The sequence below is a fragment of the Marmota monax genome, unplaced genomic scaffold (assembly GCF_021218885.2).
Source record: "Marmota monax isolate L192 unplaced genomic scaffold, Marmota_monax_Labrador192_F-V1.1 WCK01_AAM20220418_F8-fsc00320, whole genome shotgun sequence".
NCBI lineage: Eukaryota > Metazoa > Chordata > Mammalia > Rodentia > Sciuridae > Marmota > Marmota monax.
In genome coordinates this window covers 589,926-607,156 of record NW_026694783.1, presented here as the reverse complement: position 1 = coordinate 607,156, position 17,231 = coordinate 589,926, and the positions used below count along the sequence as shown (strand labels likewise).

The following is a 17,231-nucleotide window of genomic DNA, read 5'->3' as shown; positions in this document are numbered from 1 at the left end:
GAATGGGTGGGAGTGGGCATTTTTGGGACAATGTGTTGCTTCGGTATTGTACTTTGTTTGTGGCTCCTCTGTCGCCTTAAAGCTCGCCATACGCAAGAAAAGGCAATGATTGTACAGGCTCTTGCAGCTCTAGAACAGGGTGATTCTCCACAGGTCTGGCTTGCTCATTTGAAAATGTGATTGGTTCCCATGGAGTGGCTCCTTCAGTGTGTTAATCTTGTGGTACCCAGAGACGGGCAACTTCTACGCTCATGTCACAACCTAAGACAGGGGATTGGGGCCTCCCCAAAGACGGGTAAGTGACATGAGGGCAGTAGACGACCTAAGACAGGGGCCACTTGATTCCGCCTCCACTTTGCGAAAAACAAAAAAGGGGGACTTGTGGTGAAGCCCCTGGCCCTGGAACAGGAATAAGTTTCCTGTTCCTTGTTCCGCATGTGGAGGCAAGTACCACTGAAGCGTGAATCAGCCTTGTGGGCTTCTTGTCAGCCTTGTGGGCTTCCTGTTTATTTGCCCTCATGAGAGCCTGGGACAGATTGTACTTGCTGATTAGTTGGCCCAGGTGGGCCTTGCATGACCGACCTGCAAAACCTGACCTAGTTTGCTTAAGGCTGCCCGAGACCGCTTCCTGCAGAATAGAGTGTGTGTGTGTGTGCTTAACCCTGAGTGTGGGAGGATATATAAAGGGGGGGAAAAATGAAATCTCTCTCTCCTGGATGAAGAACCCTGGTGTCCTGTGTCTTTTAACCTCGCCGTCCCTCGCCGGACTCGGCTCCTTTGGCCGGACGCGGCATCTGTCTGTTCAGTGGAATGCAGGCGCCAGGTCCCTAGGACCTGTGGTCTAGATTTTAATAGGCAGAGGACGCTGGTGAGTTTGAAACCCGTCTCCCTAACTATGTCTGAACCCAGTTTTTCTGTGTCCCAGGTAAGTGCAGGACCCTACCCAGAGTGAGCCTGTGGGAGGGTGACTTGTGACTTTGTGCCCTGAGCCCTGCCAGCCCAGTCTTCCTCGGCCGAGGGCTGGACTCCAGGGATCTGGGCTCAGCCTGGGTTGTTCCCCCTCTCCTTCCCGTCAGTCCTTAAAATCTCACTTTTTATCTGTTCTCAAGGAAAGCGGCTTCTCCTTCCTTTGGGGTGAGGTCCTCACCCTTTCCCAGCTTCCTTTCCCCAGCTGTGAAAGGCCACTGTATCCATGGTTAACATAGGAGCTCTCCTGTGCTGGGTTAATGTAGGAGCTCTCCTTTACTCCTCACATCAACCTAGTGCAGGAGAGCTCCTACACTAACCCAGCACAGGAGAGCTGTACACTAACCCAGCATAGGAGAGCTCCTACATTAACCTAAGCACAGGAGAACTCATACATTACTCAGCACAGGAGAGCTCCTACATTAACCCAGCACAGGAGAGCTGTACACTAACCTAGAACAGGAGAGCTCCTACATTAACCCAGCACAGGAGAGCTCCTACACTAACCCAGCACAGGAGAGCTCCTACTAACCCAGCACAGGAGACCTCCTACACTAACCCAGCACAGGAGAGCTCCTACATTAACCCAGCACAGGAGAGCTCCTACATTAACCTAGCACAGGAGAGCTCCTACATTAACCTAGCACAGGAGAGCTGTACACTAACCCAGCACAGGAGAGCTCCTACACTAACCCAGCACAGGAGAGCTCCTACACTAACCCAGCACAGGAGAGCTCCTACATTAACCTAGCACAGGAGAGCTCCTACACTAACCTAGCACAGGAGAGCTCCTACATTAACCCAGCACAGGAGAGCTCCTACACTAACCCAGCACAGGAGAGCTCCTACATTAACCTAGCACAGGAGAGCTGTACACTAACCTAGCACAGGAGAGCTCCTACATTAACCTAGCACAGGAGAGCTCCTACATTAACCTAGCACAGGAGAGCTCCTACATTAACCCAGCACAGGAGAGCTGTACACTAACCTAGCACAGGAGAGCTCCTACACTAACCCAGCACAGGAGAGCTCCTACACTAACCCAGCACAGGAGAGCTCCTACACTAACCCAGCACAGGAGAGCTCCTACACTAACCTAGCACAGGAGAGCTCCTACATTAACCCAGCACAGGAGAGCTGTACACTAACCTAGCACAGGAGAGCTCCTACATTAACCCAGCACAGGAGAGCTCCTACACTAACCCAGCACAGGAGAGCTCCTACACTAACCCAGTACAGGAGAGCTCCTACACTAACCCAGCACAGGAGAGCTCCTACACTAACCCAGCACAGGAGAGCTCCTACATTAACCCAGCACAGGAGAGCTCCTACACTAACCTAGCACAGGAGAGCTCCTACATTAACCTAGCACAGGAGAGCTCCTACTAACCCAGCACAGGAGAGCTCCTACACTAACCTAGCACAGGAGAGCTCCTACATTAACCTAGCACAGGAGAGCTCCTACACTAACCCAGCACAGGAGAGCTCCTACACTAACCTAGCACAGGAGAGCTCCTACATTAACCCAGCACAGGAGAGCTCCTACATTAACCCAGCACAGGAGAGCTCCTACATTAACCCAGCACAGGAGAGCTCCTACACTAACCCAGCACAGGAGAGCTGTACACTAACCCAGCACAGGAGAGCTCCTACATTAACCCAGCACAGGAGAGCTCCTACACTAACCTAGCACAGGAGAGCTCCTACACTAACCCAGCACAGGAGAGCTCCTACACTAACCCAGCACAGGAGAGCTCCTACACTAACCCAGCACAGGAGAGCTCCTACACTAACCTAGCACAGGAGAGCTGTACACTAACCTAGCACAGGAGAGCTCCTACATTAACCTAGCACAGGAGAGCTCCTACACTAACCCAGCACAGGAGAGCTCCTACACTAACCTAGCACAGGAGAGCTGTACACTAACCTAGCACAGGAGAGCTCCTACATTAACGTAGCACAGGAGAGCTCCTACATTAACCTAGCACAGGAGAGCTCCTACATTAACCTAGCACAGGAGAGCTCCTACATTAACGTAGCACAGGAGAGCTCCTACATTAACCTAGCACAGGAGAGCTCCTACATTAACCCAGCACAGGAGAGCTCCTACACTAACCCAGCACAGGAGAGCTCCTACATTAACCTAGCACAGGAGAGCTCCTACTAACCCAGCACAGGAGAGCTCCTACACTAACCTAGCACAGGAGAGCTCCTACATTAACCCAGCACAGGAGAGCTCCTACACTAACCTAGCACAGGAGAGCTCCTACATTAACCTAGCACAGGAGAGCTCCTACATTAACCCAGCACAGGAGAGCTCCTACACTAACCCAGCACAGGAGAGCTCCTACATTAACCCAGCACAGGAGAGCTCCTACACTAACCTAGCACAGGAGAGCTGTACACTAACCCAGCACAGGAGAGCTCCTACATTAACCTAGCACAGGAGAGCTCCTACACTAACCTAGCACAGGAGAGCTCCTACACTAACCCAGCACAGGAGAGCTCCTACACTAACCCAGCACAGGAGAGCTCCTACACTAACCCAGCACAGGAGAGCTCCTACACTAACCTAGCACAGGAGAGCTCCTACACTAACCTAGCACAGGAGAGCTCCTACATTAACCTAGCACAGGAGAGCTGTACACTAACCCAGCACAGGAGAGCTCCTACACTAACCCAGCACAGGAGAGCTCCTACACTAACCCAGCACAGGAGAGCTCCTACACTAACCCAGCACAGGAGAGCTCCTACACTAACCTAGCACAGGAGAGCTCCTACACTAACCTAGCACAGGAGAGCTCCTACATTAACCTAGCACAGGAGAGCTGTACACTAACCCAGCACAGGAGAGCTCCTACACTAACCCAGCACAGGAGAGCTCCTACACTAACCCAGCACAGGAGAGCTCCTACATTAACCTAGCACAGGAGAGCTCCTACACTAACCTAGCACAGGAGAGCTCCTACACTAACCCAGCACAGGAGAGCTCCTACATTAACCTAGCACAGGAGAGCTCCTACATTAACCCAGCACAGGAGAGCTCCTACTAACCCAGCACAGTGCCTGGCAAACAGGAGGGGACTGAGAAAGCTTAGTTCTCTCCCTCTCTCCACCTTCCCCTATTCAACATGGGGAGGAGTCGTAGATTTAGACTTGTTAAGTCTGGTGCTCTACTTATTTCTCTCTAAGGAAACTGTCTTTGAATTCTTGAAGCCTCTCTCCTCAGGTTACAGATCATTGTGCTGTGGACATAGTAGGAACTCAGTGCGAGGGACTGAGTGGTTCTGAGGACTAGGCAGGATGGCAGAGGAAGCCCACAGCCCCTCTGAGGGCTCTTGTTCCCAGTGACTCCTCTCATGGTTCCCTAAAGCTCTTCCTGTTGCTGTGTGGCACAGGGTAGGAGGTGGAGAAAGCTGTCCCTTTATTTTTCCCTCCTGAGCTCAACTCCAGTAAGTGACTTCAGGCTTGCCCCTCGATTCCCTTGCGATTTAACTTGAAGGCTTTGGTGATACACATTGTTAGTACAATAAGGATTTTTTTCTTAAATAAAGAGAAGCTTTGCGTATGAATAAAACTCTTACAGAAGAAAATCTATTTTTTAAAAATCCCTTTATTGTAGAATAATCTTATATAGGAGTCAGATACTCCTCCTGCCCCCTCCTGCCAACTAGGGAGACTTGAAGATAGCTCTCGGTGTTTAGGGAAGATCAACAGGCCATTTCACTTTTCCTAGGTGGGTCTTAGTAAAGGAATTACCCTCCCCTTCATTTATGAACAAAGGGATGTCGGGAGGGCCGGGGTGAGGAGCTCAGCTGCCTGCTGGGGAGCCGAGCCTAGCCTATCGAGTACTCGGGGCGGCTGGGCAGGGTTCTGTACGGATCCGGGCTTAATGAGCCTCAGGGGGCCAGGAGCAGGTGGAGCTAGTGACCTCCCATTTTAATAACTGCAGCTAGCAAGAGGGAGACCTTGTAATGTCCGCAGCTGAAACAGTTTTCCTGGAGAGAAGGGACCGACAAGGATGCCAACTCAACCCAGGGGCTCGGTTTGACATGGGGACCTCCTGAGAAGACTTCAGAGGAGCCTCTGTCTTTGCCTCGTTCTGACCCATTTTGGACAACTGCATAACTGTCTTCAGAAGTCAGGTGAGTTCCATTCCATGTAGAGATGGCTCTATTCCGAGAGCGGCAAGGATGTCCCTTGGGACTTGGTGATGACGGTAGCATTCACTGATTCTGTGATGAGAACTTCCTATATTTTTCCGTCTGGCTGACTCCACACACAAGCTACACAGGTTGTAAGGTAGACCTGGGGAAAGGTGAGACCTACTAGGCCGGGCTGAAGAACTACTCCTGAGTCTCTCGTTCTACTTCTGTAGATTCTCGTCTACGACGTTTCTTCCCTAAACCACAGACTTCTTGAGTAGCTGGAGCCGTTATTCTCTGATTTTCCCGGGTGCTGGCTGGAGTTTTTCATGAGTGTTGCAAGCGACCCTCTGACTGGGTCCCGTGAGGGAGCCGGCATCAGGCCAGGACTGCAGCGCCTCCCCCCATATCTAGTTCCGCGCCCGCGGCCCTTTCGCCTCTAACAGCACGGTGCTGGCCTTCTGTCTCCCCCCAGGTCTTGGCCTCTGCCATCCCACCCCGTTTTCCTACTCCGGGTCTGACCTCAGCCCTCCCCTGGTCTCTGCTGCGTCCAGCTCCTTTCTCCCAGATCCCCCTTTTTGACGTTCCTTTCCCCCTTTTAAAACCATCAACATCGATTCATATTAATTCCACGATTTGTGACGAGTGTTGGTGAGTCTCACCGTGACACTTCTGTCCTGCCTGCGTCCTGTTTCACTGTGTCCACGTCCCTCTTCCCGCTCTCTGCCTGCCCCACTTCCCTTTCTCTTCCCTCATAGTCCCTCTTCTACTTTGAGGTCACATGAGATAAAACGCGCTGCTTCTCTTTCTGTGTCTGGTTTATCTCACCTAACACGGCCACCTCCAGTTCCATCCGTCTCCTGCAAATGACATGATTTCGCTCTTCTTTATGGCTTAGTGATATTCCACTGTGTGTGTGTGTGTGTGTGTGTGTGTGTGTGTGAGGTTTTCTTTCTCCACTCATCTGTTGAAGGTCACCTAGGCTGTGTCCCTAACTTGGCCATTGTGAACAGCGCCATAATAAAGATAGGTGTTCCAGAATCTCCTTTGTAGACTGACTTCATTTCCTTCAGGCACACACATCGGGTGGGTCACATGGTAGTTCTCTGTTTAGTTTTGAGAATCACCATCTGTTTTCTAGTGGCTGTCCTAGTTCACATCCCCACTAACAGGGTATCAGGGTTTCTCTATCCCACACCCTCACCCACATTCGTTGTTGTTACTTTGCTTCTTTGTGTTTTGGCAGCAGCCATTCCGACGGCAGTGACGTAGACCTCAGGTTGTTCTGATTTGCATTTCTCTGGTGGCTAAAGATGTCGCATCTTTTTCACAGACTTATTAGCCATTTGCACTTCTTTGCCTGTGAAGCGTGGGTTCAAACCCTTTGTCAGTTTTTTGATTGAATCGCTGGTTCTTCGGTGTTGAGTTTTTTGAGTCCTTTATATATTCTGGGTATTAATCCTCTGATGAGTCCTGCCAGAGGAACGGCTAGCAAGGATCCCTCCCTCTGAGGTTGTCTTGACTCTGGATTGCTCACTGTGTCGGACACAAGCTTTTTAACTCGATACCCCCCCATTGGGCGACTCTGGCTTCTACTTCCTGAGCCCTGGAGTTCCGTCAGGGAGTGGCTGCGATGCATGGCTTTATTTGTCCCTGTTCCCTGGGTCCGCATGTCTGTTGTACGCGGACGCCATGCTGTTTTGTGGCTAGGCTGTGGTAGATTTCCACACTGGGTACTGTCGGGTCTAGCTTTGCTCTTTTTGCCCAGAACTGTCTGATTCCATGAATTCTCAGGATTTCTCCTGGCTCAGTGAAATGACATGGGTGTCTTGTCGGGGACTGCACTGAACCTGCAGATTGCTTTTGGTCGTATGGCCGTTGTGACAACACTGTTTCTCCCCGACCGTGAACGCGGGGAGTCTTTCCATCTTCCAGGATCTTTTTGGATTTCTTTCTTCCGTGTTTTGTGATTTTAACTGAAGCTGTCTTTCTCCTGGCCCCGGAGCTGGGGTCTCCCAAGACACTGAGGCAGCATGGAGATCTGCAACTCCTGCCACCGTGTCAGGAAGGTTTCAGCCATGTCACTTGGAGTGCAGGAGGGAGCTCATCGAAGGGATACGAAAGGGAAAGGGACACTCTCAAGGGACAGAGTGGGTCCCCTCAGAGAAGAGAGACAATGTGCCTCTCCGGAACTCCAGTTTTATTGGGGATCCCAGAGAAGCTTCCAGAGAGTCCTGCCCAGGACCAAGGTGACATCAGACTTTCAAGTCCCCCCTGTCATGCACCCTAAGTCACCTTGGTCCCCGCTGACTGGTTCTAACTGGATTCTTAACCGTACATTCTTGGAGGTTTTATGGCAAGGGAAAACTGTCCTTATCTCCCAGAGTTTCAGGATCTTGTCACATGAAGTCCCCGGGCTCCTCCTGTGGGTGGGCATTATCTTGAGCCTGCATCTCCCCTGTACTTAGCAGGTAGTTTGCTAGGGAATGTGACGTACCCTGTCCACTGGGACCAGGCAGGGCTGCAGGGAATTGCTTCTTGGAAAAGAAAGCGCGTGGGAGGGTCAGCGCAGTGGCTCGCGTTCCCACCGTCCTCACGGCTGCTTTCTAGGGCCTCTACACCGAGTTTCCTCAGCACTTTAACCCTAAAGGGATGCTCTAGGGTGTGGATCTACCACCGGAGCAGCCATCCTCAACGTTAACCGCCGTCTCAGGAGATGCGCTTCACTCTCCTATATTCCTCTTTCCCCCACGTGGCCCCGATAGTGACCCACCCCATGGAACCCTCACCCTAAGCCAACCCAGAAGGACAGACCCCTTTGCTCTGGAAAGCCCCAAGTGCCAGGACCTAAGCCACTCCATGACTCCCACCGCCTAGCTCTGGCGCCCCAGCCTGTCCCACAGCCCCACAGCTACAAGTCCAAGCCCCCCCCCAAGCTGGACCGAACCCCTCAGGGCCTGTCTCCCCTCTGTAGAGAGATGGCCTCTGTCTGTCAGCTTGGCTCTCTGCCTGGTCTCCGCCCTTCACTTCCCACGGCCTCTCCTGCTTTCTCACTTCCCTTCAGATGCTGGATTTCATCAAGAGCCTTTCCTGTGGCGGTGCAGACGATCCCGTGGTTCCTCTCCTCTGTTTCCACTGCGAGGACCTGAGCTCTGGCCAGCTCTGCACTCCCAGCAGCCAGTGGCCCATCTCTGTCCTCTGACCCAGCGCCTTTGCTGGAGCAAGGACTTCCTGGTTGAGATCTGACCTAAACCCATTCCTCCGCACGGACCACCTCCCCTGGCACACGCACAGAGCGAGAAGTTTCCTGGGTCCATTTTATCGCCCAGTGAACACAGAAGTAATGGAGTCTCGCCCACGACGCCTTCTGCTAAGGAGGAGCCAGAGTGAGTAGCAGGGGTCGGAGGAAGAACCCGGAGGTGAGTGTGGTCCCAGAACCCAGAGCAGGTGAGAGACCTGTCCCTGTCCCGCGGTGTGAGAGGGGGGTTTGTAACAGCCGGATGACTTCCTGGGCCACCAGGATCCGGGAGCTACTGAGGGCAAAGGCAGCACCTGTCCCCTGGCTGCCGCTGAGGTGGTGGGAACCCCCGCTGTGGCAGGGCTGAGGGAGAGGCCCCGGCTGCTTCAGTGGCCGCTGATCCTGCCCCCTGTGCCCTTGGGCCCCCCAACCTCTCCTGCAGGCGCCCATTTCAACCACGTCCCACGTCCCTGGCTTCTGGAACTACCGCGTACGCAGGAAGTGAGGCCGCTGTGAGAGCCGGCTGTCACCTCAGAGACCTCACCTTTGAGGATCCCATCTCTGGCCCAGATCACCAGAAACCAGCAGGGGCACCCAGCATTTTGGAAGACCAAGTTGGTGACCACCTCCGCGGAATGGTCTGGGAAGGCCTTTCTGTTCCAACACCACTCCTGCTGGCAGCCGTCTTCTGTCACAGACCTCCTGAAGGGGGGACCACTCCTGGTCCCTCAGTAACAGGCTGAAGAGAGCTGCCTTTGTTTCTAACTAGTCTTCCCCACCTGCGGTGGACGCCCGCTGATGAACTGTTGCCTTGTCTGAATCGACTCCTTTGTTTTCCTTTTTTCCCTTCGTTGGTAATTCCCACCAGGAGGGCGGCATCCCCAAAGTTGTTGACATTAGGTCTCTGATGCTGAGCTGAACCCTGTCATACAGGGGCCTGCAGGATTTCAAGAGAGATGGGGCCCTGCTGGTGAGGAGGAGCTAGAGTGGATGGAAAGGTGAGCCCGTGGCACCCGAGGGGACTCGCAGAATCTAGAAACTGGAGGAGCTGAGTTAAAAGAGGCATTTTAGTTCATTTTAGCACACATTTATGGGGAGTACACTATGTCCTAAGCACTGAGCTAAGCAGAGTGGACACAGCCATGAGTGAAACTCAGTTCCTTTGGGAGTCCACAGTCACTACAGGGTGTTAATTGCACCTGATGGTGGGTAAGAGCTTAGACTCTGAGCAAGACTACTTGGATCTGAATCTCACTTCTGCCACTTAGAATAATGGGTGACTTTGGGCACGTTTATAAGTCTCTGTGTTTACATTTCTCCATTTATAAAATGCAGACAGTAATAGTACCTGCTCACTGGGTTGTTGTGAGTGTGTGTGTGTGTGTATGTGTGTGCACATGTGCATGTTTTACACTGTACCTGGAGTACAGTGAGCATTGCTGTAGGGTCTTTCAGTCCCTAGTCCCCCTTTCTTTCTGTTCTGATCAAAATACACAGACTGCCTTGAAAACTCCGAGAACCACTGGATGTTTTCTCCAGTAGACCTGACATTCCCAGGCACTGATAAAGATGTTTACGTTGTTGCTCAAAACCCTGAAAGAAAATTGCCCTGAACCAAAGTCCCTAACCTGGTCCTTTGTCATGGGCACCCCTGGATGGGGCATCTCCTGTTGCCGTCTTCTGCTAAGAAATGCTACAGACCCCTCTGTACATAAGTTCCTCCAATGAGACCTTGGGACTGACCACGCATTGGGCATTTAGAGCTTCTTCCTTTGATATTCCAACTGGTCAGGACAGTTTAGAGCAGTCCCTTTTGGAAATCCCCTGTTGTCAATACTGGAGGTGACTTCACCTTCAAGTTCAGTTGGGACAGCGTAACTATCTGTGTGCCTGTTAATACTAGGTAAAATCATGGAGGCCCATATCAGGAGCCGTGGGAACGGAGACCAGGGAAATCTCAAGAGGCAATATTTCCCTTACAAAATTAAGTGGTCTCCTGGCCTCTTTGTCTGAATCTCTCTTTGTCTTTTCTGAGTCTCTTCCGAACCACATGCTTCTTCAGCCAATCCGCTGAACCAGTGATCTGCCATCATCAGCCAGTGGCTGGCTTTCTCCATGCCCCCTTTGACAAGGGGCTCTCCTCCAGGAAACAGAAGCGGTCTTCATCTTTATATATACACACATTTATTTTTTTATTTATTTTTATGTGGTGCCGAGGATGGAACCCGGGGAGGGCCTCGTGCTAGGCGAGTGCTCTACCGCTGAGCCACGACCCCAGCCCCCTCTTCACCTGGTACTCCTGTCCCTCCTAGTCTGCCTCTGTCCTTCACACTGTCCACCTGAGCCCTGTCTTAAGGTCCTTGCCGAGGATACCCTCAGTTCTCATCACAGTCTGAGCACCCCACTTTCCGTCATGGGGATGGGAGGTGGTCTTTCCCTCTGGGCTTGGTGTGCTCTGTTGCTCTGTGCCATCAAGGGACGTGGGGAAGATCAGGCACCAAAGACCAACTCAGGGAGGGAAACTGGGGATACCATGTGTGGACCCCTCAGGGTACTGGCCGAGGAGACGGGGACCTGCTCCTCTCTGACTGCCACTAACTCCCCCTGTGACCAGTATCTTGCCAACTTTTAACCACACAAGGGACCTCTTTTATTATTTCTCTTTGCCTGAACTTCTTCATGGTTTGAAAGATTTTATCTCCCCCCAAACATCCTGCAGTTTAATGAATTATTTTTCCATGTTTTTTGTTACCAGATATTGAACCTAGGGGTGCTTAACCACTGGTTTTTAAATTTTGAGACAGGGTCTTGCTTAGAGCCTCGCTAAGTTGCTGAGGCTGGCTTTGAATTTGTGATCCTCCTGCCTCAGCCTCCCAAGTGGCTGGGATCACATGTAAGTGCCACTGTGCCCAGCTACAATCTTTTACTTATATATGTTTAAGGTATACAACATGATGTTCTGATGTGCATATGTGTAGTCAATAATCACTACAGTCAAATGCATCTATCACCTTCCGTAGCTACCCTCTGTCTTTCTGTGGGTACTACATGGACTTAAAATCTGCTCTTTAGCAGATTTTTAGCATATGGACAATATTGTTAACTGCAGTCTTCATGCTGTGCATTAGATCTCTAGATCCTTCCCCTCTGCAGCCCCCTGGCCACACTGTTCTACTCTATTTGTATTTATTGGACTCTGTATGTAAGTGATATCATAAAGTGCTTTCTCCTTTTTGTGTCTGGCTTTTTCCACTTAGCGTAATGTTCTCCTGTTTCACCATGTTGTCATAGACAGCAGTGCCTCCTTTTCAATGCTGAGTAATACTCCGTTGTGTATACACTCTACATTTTTTAAAAAAATTCATTCATCCATCAACGAACATTTAGGTCATTTCCATATCTTGGTTATCGTGAAGAATGCTTTAGTGAATATGGGATTTCAGACATCTCCACTAGGTGCTACTTTCATTTACTCAGGGTCTTTACCCACAAAAGGGATTGCTAGGTCATTTTCTATTCCTAATTGACCAAAGATTTTAATCAGTGAGAGAGTTTTATAGTACAGAATTGACAAAACCTTTACTTAAACAACCTAAATATAAGTAAGCCTTACTTTTTAAAAGTCTTAGTGGTATTATTCCTGGTCGGAGCGTGATTTCCACCAGACCTACCTTTCTTTCTTTACAATCAAAATCTTTATTACCAGTGTCCTCCAAGAACACAGGAAGAAGACAGAAACACCCAGCCATGGTCCTCCAGGAGCGCATCATCGGTCTTTGGCGATATTTATTGAAGAGATTTTGAGAAACATTCAATGGAGAGAAAGCATGAGCATTTCTGTAAACTTATTAGTGAGACAACACCATTATGACCAGCTATTCAGCCTCTCCCAACTCCCGGTCCACAAACCAAACTCGCTCGCCCGGTTTGGGCTGTCTTCCCTACTGTGGCAGACCACTGCGTCGGCCTGTCTGGGTTGCTGGAGGGTGGTGTGAAACTTCCTGGAGAGCGGTTCATTACACGTGCCCAGGGACTATCACCTGTGTCTCTGGCTCCTATTTGCCAAAACTGTTGCTACCTTCAAATCTCTCATAGCATAAAAAACAGATGGCCGGGGGATTAAACAGTTTGATATCATCATTCTCGATCTCACACTTTTTCATCTCTTGAGGTGACATGATTAGAGTGGGTGGTTTGAGGATTTAATGTCAAATCTACCTGGAATATACCGATGGCTTTTTGTAGACCAAAATAATGTGGAGGGAGATGGCAACTCTCTTGCTTTAATTCCTAAGAAATAACTGTTGGGTGTCTTATGTCTTCGTACCTGCTGTTAATGCTTCTGATCCTCTCAGTAAATCCAGGCTGCAAACACTTTGCTCTTATTTCATTTTGGGGTATTTTAGTGTGGACAGGTGACCTTGAATTTGGTGTTTTGTTTCAATTGGTCTTTTTTTGAACAGTCTTCTCTTCGGTCAGTAACTGGCCTGATTGCAGCTTGTTTCTGTCCTAAGAGGTGTCTGAGTTCTTCAAATCAGAGTGTGATTCCCTCCTCCAAGTTCCCATCTTCCACCCACTTTAATGGATCTGAAAGGGCTCTTCACACCATTTGAGCATCTCCAGCCCCCTCAGGAGTCCAGAGCAGTTTTGAGCTCTCTCCTCCGATGCTCACAGTGTGGTCAGGGATCCCAGGAGACCCAGCCCAAGGGACAGAACAACTCCAGGACCCCACAGTGCTTCTCACAGAAGGGTCCCTCTTGGTCCCTGTGGAGGGCATCTGCATGACAATAGCCACCACGTGGCGTGATTGAGCGTGGTTTCTGAGATTCCCATCAAGGCAGTGATGGAGGGGGTGGGGGCGGAGGTGGGGGCCGGATGCCTTGTAGATCTTTCCGGTCCTGATGAATAGGGATGACCAACAGGGATGGTGCCCACACTCAGTGGTCACCACGACTCCCGGCAGGTGGGGCAGCTGGCCTCTACTTGGAGCTCTGCTAGGGAGGCTTCAAAGGCCATGAAGGACCTGCCTGAGGTCTTCCAGCAGCCTGGCTCTCCCGGAACTCAGAAGTGAGCCTCCCACAACCCCTTAGGGTCCTCTCACTGAAGGGTCCCCAGGAGGCTCTAAGCCTACACACACACACACACACACACACACACGTCTGCTTCTTTCTCTTCAGGGGGAAAGACGGACACCAGGCCATCAAGTCCCCTCTGTTGGAAAGGCCACCTCTGCACCAGTTCCAGTTGGCCATCAAGTCCCCTCTGTTGGAGAGGCACAGCTTCATGAAGCCATGGAAGTTAACAGCCAGGTGGGGAATTCCACACTGGAACACTCAGAAGTCTGATTGATCAGGTTTCTTCCACATAAACAAAGAGAAAAGTGTATAGTAAAGCAACGAAGAACACGTACAGCAATCATAAATACATATCTATTTTTTCCTGATTTAAATATACACACTGTGCCGGGTGTGGTGATTCGTGGCTGTAATCCCAGCTACTCAGGAGGCTGAGACAGGAGGATCTCAAGTTTGAGGTCAGCCTGGGCAATTTAGCAAGAACCTGTCTTAAAAATGAAATTAAAAGGGCTGGAGATGAAGCCCAGAGGTAGAGCATCGCTGGGTTCACTCCCTGTACTGGAAAAATCAACACTCAAACAAATATCATCTTAAAATACTGCAAGTCAAATGAGACAGTAGAAGTCTTATGACAAACAATTATGAATTTTTATGTCTTATAATGTTATTATGACTTTGTTTTTAATCCTCCAGACTTTTTAAAATATTGAAAACAGCTCTGTCTCTCCCATTACTCCTTGAGGGTAACCCTGAGCGCCCAAGGCACCCAGGCTGAACAGTTTGGCTGGATGATCTTTATAGTCCCTTCTACAGAAAAAAAACAGAGTTCTAGGTCTGGGCCTTCCTCATGCTGTTGGTGAGTTGAAGTGGGGGAGTAGGGGGTCCGATCAGATGGCACTCGGGCCTGGCTCAGTTCTGCATAGCACCAACTTCTTCCGCTTTGACACTGTTATTCAGAGCTGGGGTCCTTTGTCTTGCGTTGAAGTCTCTTGGCTGAGTTAATGAGTAAAGTTTGCTCATCACTGTAGCCCACGCCAGGACTCCCAGGAGCTGTGCAGACCATGGGTAATGACGGGGGACGTGTGGCATTTTCAAGCATTTAATCCATCCAACTCCACTTATGTACCCCACAAAAAATGATATGCTAATAATGAATCATTGTTACCATCTTAAGCATCTTAAATCCCCTGGAATTTGTGTGACATTGATAAAATCGTGTATTAATTGATCATACTCTTTTTTGAGGGAGGAGCTGTTGGTCATTGCTGGGTGTGGAGAGGGACTACTGGACTATGTAAGACCAACCTAATCGCATTTACATAAAAACATTTTAGTAGACAAACCTTTTCAAATACAAATGCTCCTTGATTTGTTAATCCCGATTAACCCATACTAAGGTAAAAGTATCATTATGTTGACAATGCACGTCATACATTTAGACCATCAAACACCACAGCTGAGCACCATGGTTAACGGTCAGTCATTGTCACTGCCTGGATCACGAGACAGCATCCTAGTGAATATCGCTCACCCGAGAAAGGGTCAAAATTCAAAATTCAAAGTCCAGTTGCTATGAACTGTGCACTGTTTTCTCCACACTGTAAAGAGGACCGTCATGAGTCAGGGGCCATCTGCAGAGTGCATTATGGAGGTCTCTGTCCCACCCTCGCTTCTGGGAAACACAGGAAGGAGGTGGAGCCGAAAAGACAGAAATCTGAGGAGCTCTGAGGGAGGTGAAGGGAAGCAGACCCAACGGCGGTGTGAGGACCTTCTTCTGCTTCAGTTGCACCTACTGGACATCAGTAGTTGGCAGAGGTCTAAAAAAATCCCAAATGCTGGCCAGGATTGATTCATTAAGCCTGTTCAAAAAGTGACTGTTACAACCTGTCACATGCCAGGCCCTCTGTGGGACCATGTCGGCAAATGAGTGCAGTTCTTGTCTTCCCGGGGTTCTGGAGCCAGAGAAGAGCAGTTCACAGCCCGCATCAGTGCCCGGGGTCACAGCACACGGGGCAGAGGTGGGGGACTCTGTGGGTCATCGGCACCACCTCTCCAAGGAGGGGAGCCTCGAAGGAAGTTCCAGCCAACCGCCGAAGACGTCCGGCAGAGGGAGCCTGGTGGACAAGGGTGTGAGCGGAGCCCAAGCAGGCTGGACTTGAAGCAGGGAGCGGTGAAAATCTGAAGACGAGGCGAGTCTTGGGCCAGGCTGGAAAGACTCTGACCCTGTGACAAGGCACGGCTTGGCTTAAAGTGCTCTTTTCCCACAACTCAACGAGGTGCTCATTCCCCGGAGCAATGAATGGACATCCGGCCACTAGGAAACCAGGCTTGCTCCCCGAGATACAACTGGTACCAGATAGGCCCTATTTACAACACTTTCACTTTGTCTTTCTAAAAATAATCTTAAAATTCCTATAAATCACCCATTTTTACTTATGCAGGGTATAAAGATATTTTTAAAAAACAGAACGTTTTAAATTTGTTATAAGAATAGATTTGATTTGACAAACCAATATGCCAAATAGATGAATGACAGATATTTTCATTTTATAGAAATAACTTACACTTTAAAAGCATATTCATTAATATATTAATAACTGTTTCTCAAGGGTGTTTTTTTGTTCTTTTGTTTTTGAGCTTGTTAGTAGATGGTTAAATAAGATTGTATTTAAAAAAATATGTCAGTGAATAAATAAAACATGTTTTAGGGATAACTGTAAATTCTGATACAAAGGTACAAATGAGCTGTATATGAGAAGTTAAATAAATAGGACCACGTTGCAGTGTCTGGTGTGTGTGTGTGTGGTGTGGGGGGTAAAAGGGAGGAAGTTGAACAACACAGACATACACTGAGCAGAGATGCTCAGGAAATGAGGGTCTCTAGGACATTATTTTGTGAAAACACATGCCAACTGAAAAGCTTAGGCGAGAACGAGAGAAAGGCGGTTTTGTGGGTCACGTAAGTGAAGAGACGAAGGGACCCTCGAGCACTTATGAAGTGTAATGCAACGAACCTCTGTATTAAGCCTGCAGAAGAGCGTGTGCACGAGCTCACGTAACTCACAACGTGTGCATTGCCTGGTGTGCACTGACGCAGTGAATACTCGCCAAGCGCACACGGCTGGCTCTTTCTTCCTCTCTTGGCATTGCCATTGCATTTCTGCCTTGGACAGAAGAAAGATGACGGCATTTCTCTAAGGACGGAAGCTCTGCTGCTCTGTGTCACGTGTGAGAGCATGGGGGTGCAGTTTTAGATATACCGCGTCAGGAGCAGGGGTAAGTAAGGGTGGGTCTCCCGCGGCACCAGGAGCTGTCCTTCTGCCTCGGTCCAGCGCACCCTCGGAACCTAACTGGGAAAGACAAACTCTCTCCATGATGCGTGGGACCTCAGTGATGGTGAACAGAGGCGCTCACCCTCCTCGTGACCCCTGGCCCCAGGACTGCTGGGTCACTCAGCAGCCTTCTGAAGTCGAGTCCTCTTCTCCCCACACCCCGTCTCCGTCCCCTCTGGCCCGTGTCCCTGCTCCTCGTTGTGGTGTTTGTCTTTTGAAGTCCCTTTCCAGACCTTTGTCCTCAGAGTGGGCCAGGCTGGAAGGCCTCGGGGGAGGCCAGAACTGGGGCCCACTGCCTCTTGTCATTTCTGCTAGAGGATCAAAGGTCAGAGACCAGGGTCTTCAGCGGAGGAGCAAAGGTTAGAGAGAGAGTCGCTTTAGACGCCCTTAGCCCTTCTACAAATCGCATTACCCCCCCATCAGACAGCTGGGGTGGCTGCTGGGGAGGGAGCCTGTGGTTCTCCCTTTACACCTA

General features: G+C 50.1%; 1 long non-coding RNA gene across 5 annotated transcripts; it reads left to right on the top strand.

The window, feature by feature from the left end:
• The first annotated feature begins 694 nt into the window (after positions 1–694).
• LOC124079912 (uncharacterized) lies at positions 695–16,212 on the top strand. 5 transcript variants are annotated; one of them, XR_006847514.2, is made up of 4 exons: positions 695–868; positions 4,919–5,111; positions 8,176–9,347; positions 13,527–16,212. It is a non-coding gene; the product is annotated as an uncharacterized LOC124079912 (long non-coding RNA). The 5 variants fall into 5 exon arrangements; XR_006847513.2 differs by lacking the exon at positions 13,527–16,212 and adding an exon at positions 12,056–12,723 and having other exon boundaries at positions 696–868; XR_006847512.2 differs by lacking the exon at positions 13,527–16,212 and having other exon boundaries at positions 696–868; positions 8,176–8,530; positions 8,792–11,581.
• Positions 16,213–17,231: the final 1,019 nt, after the last annotated feature.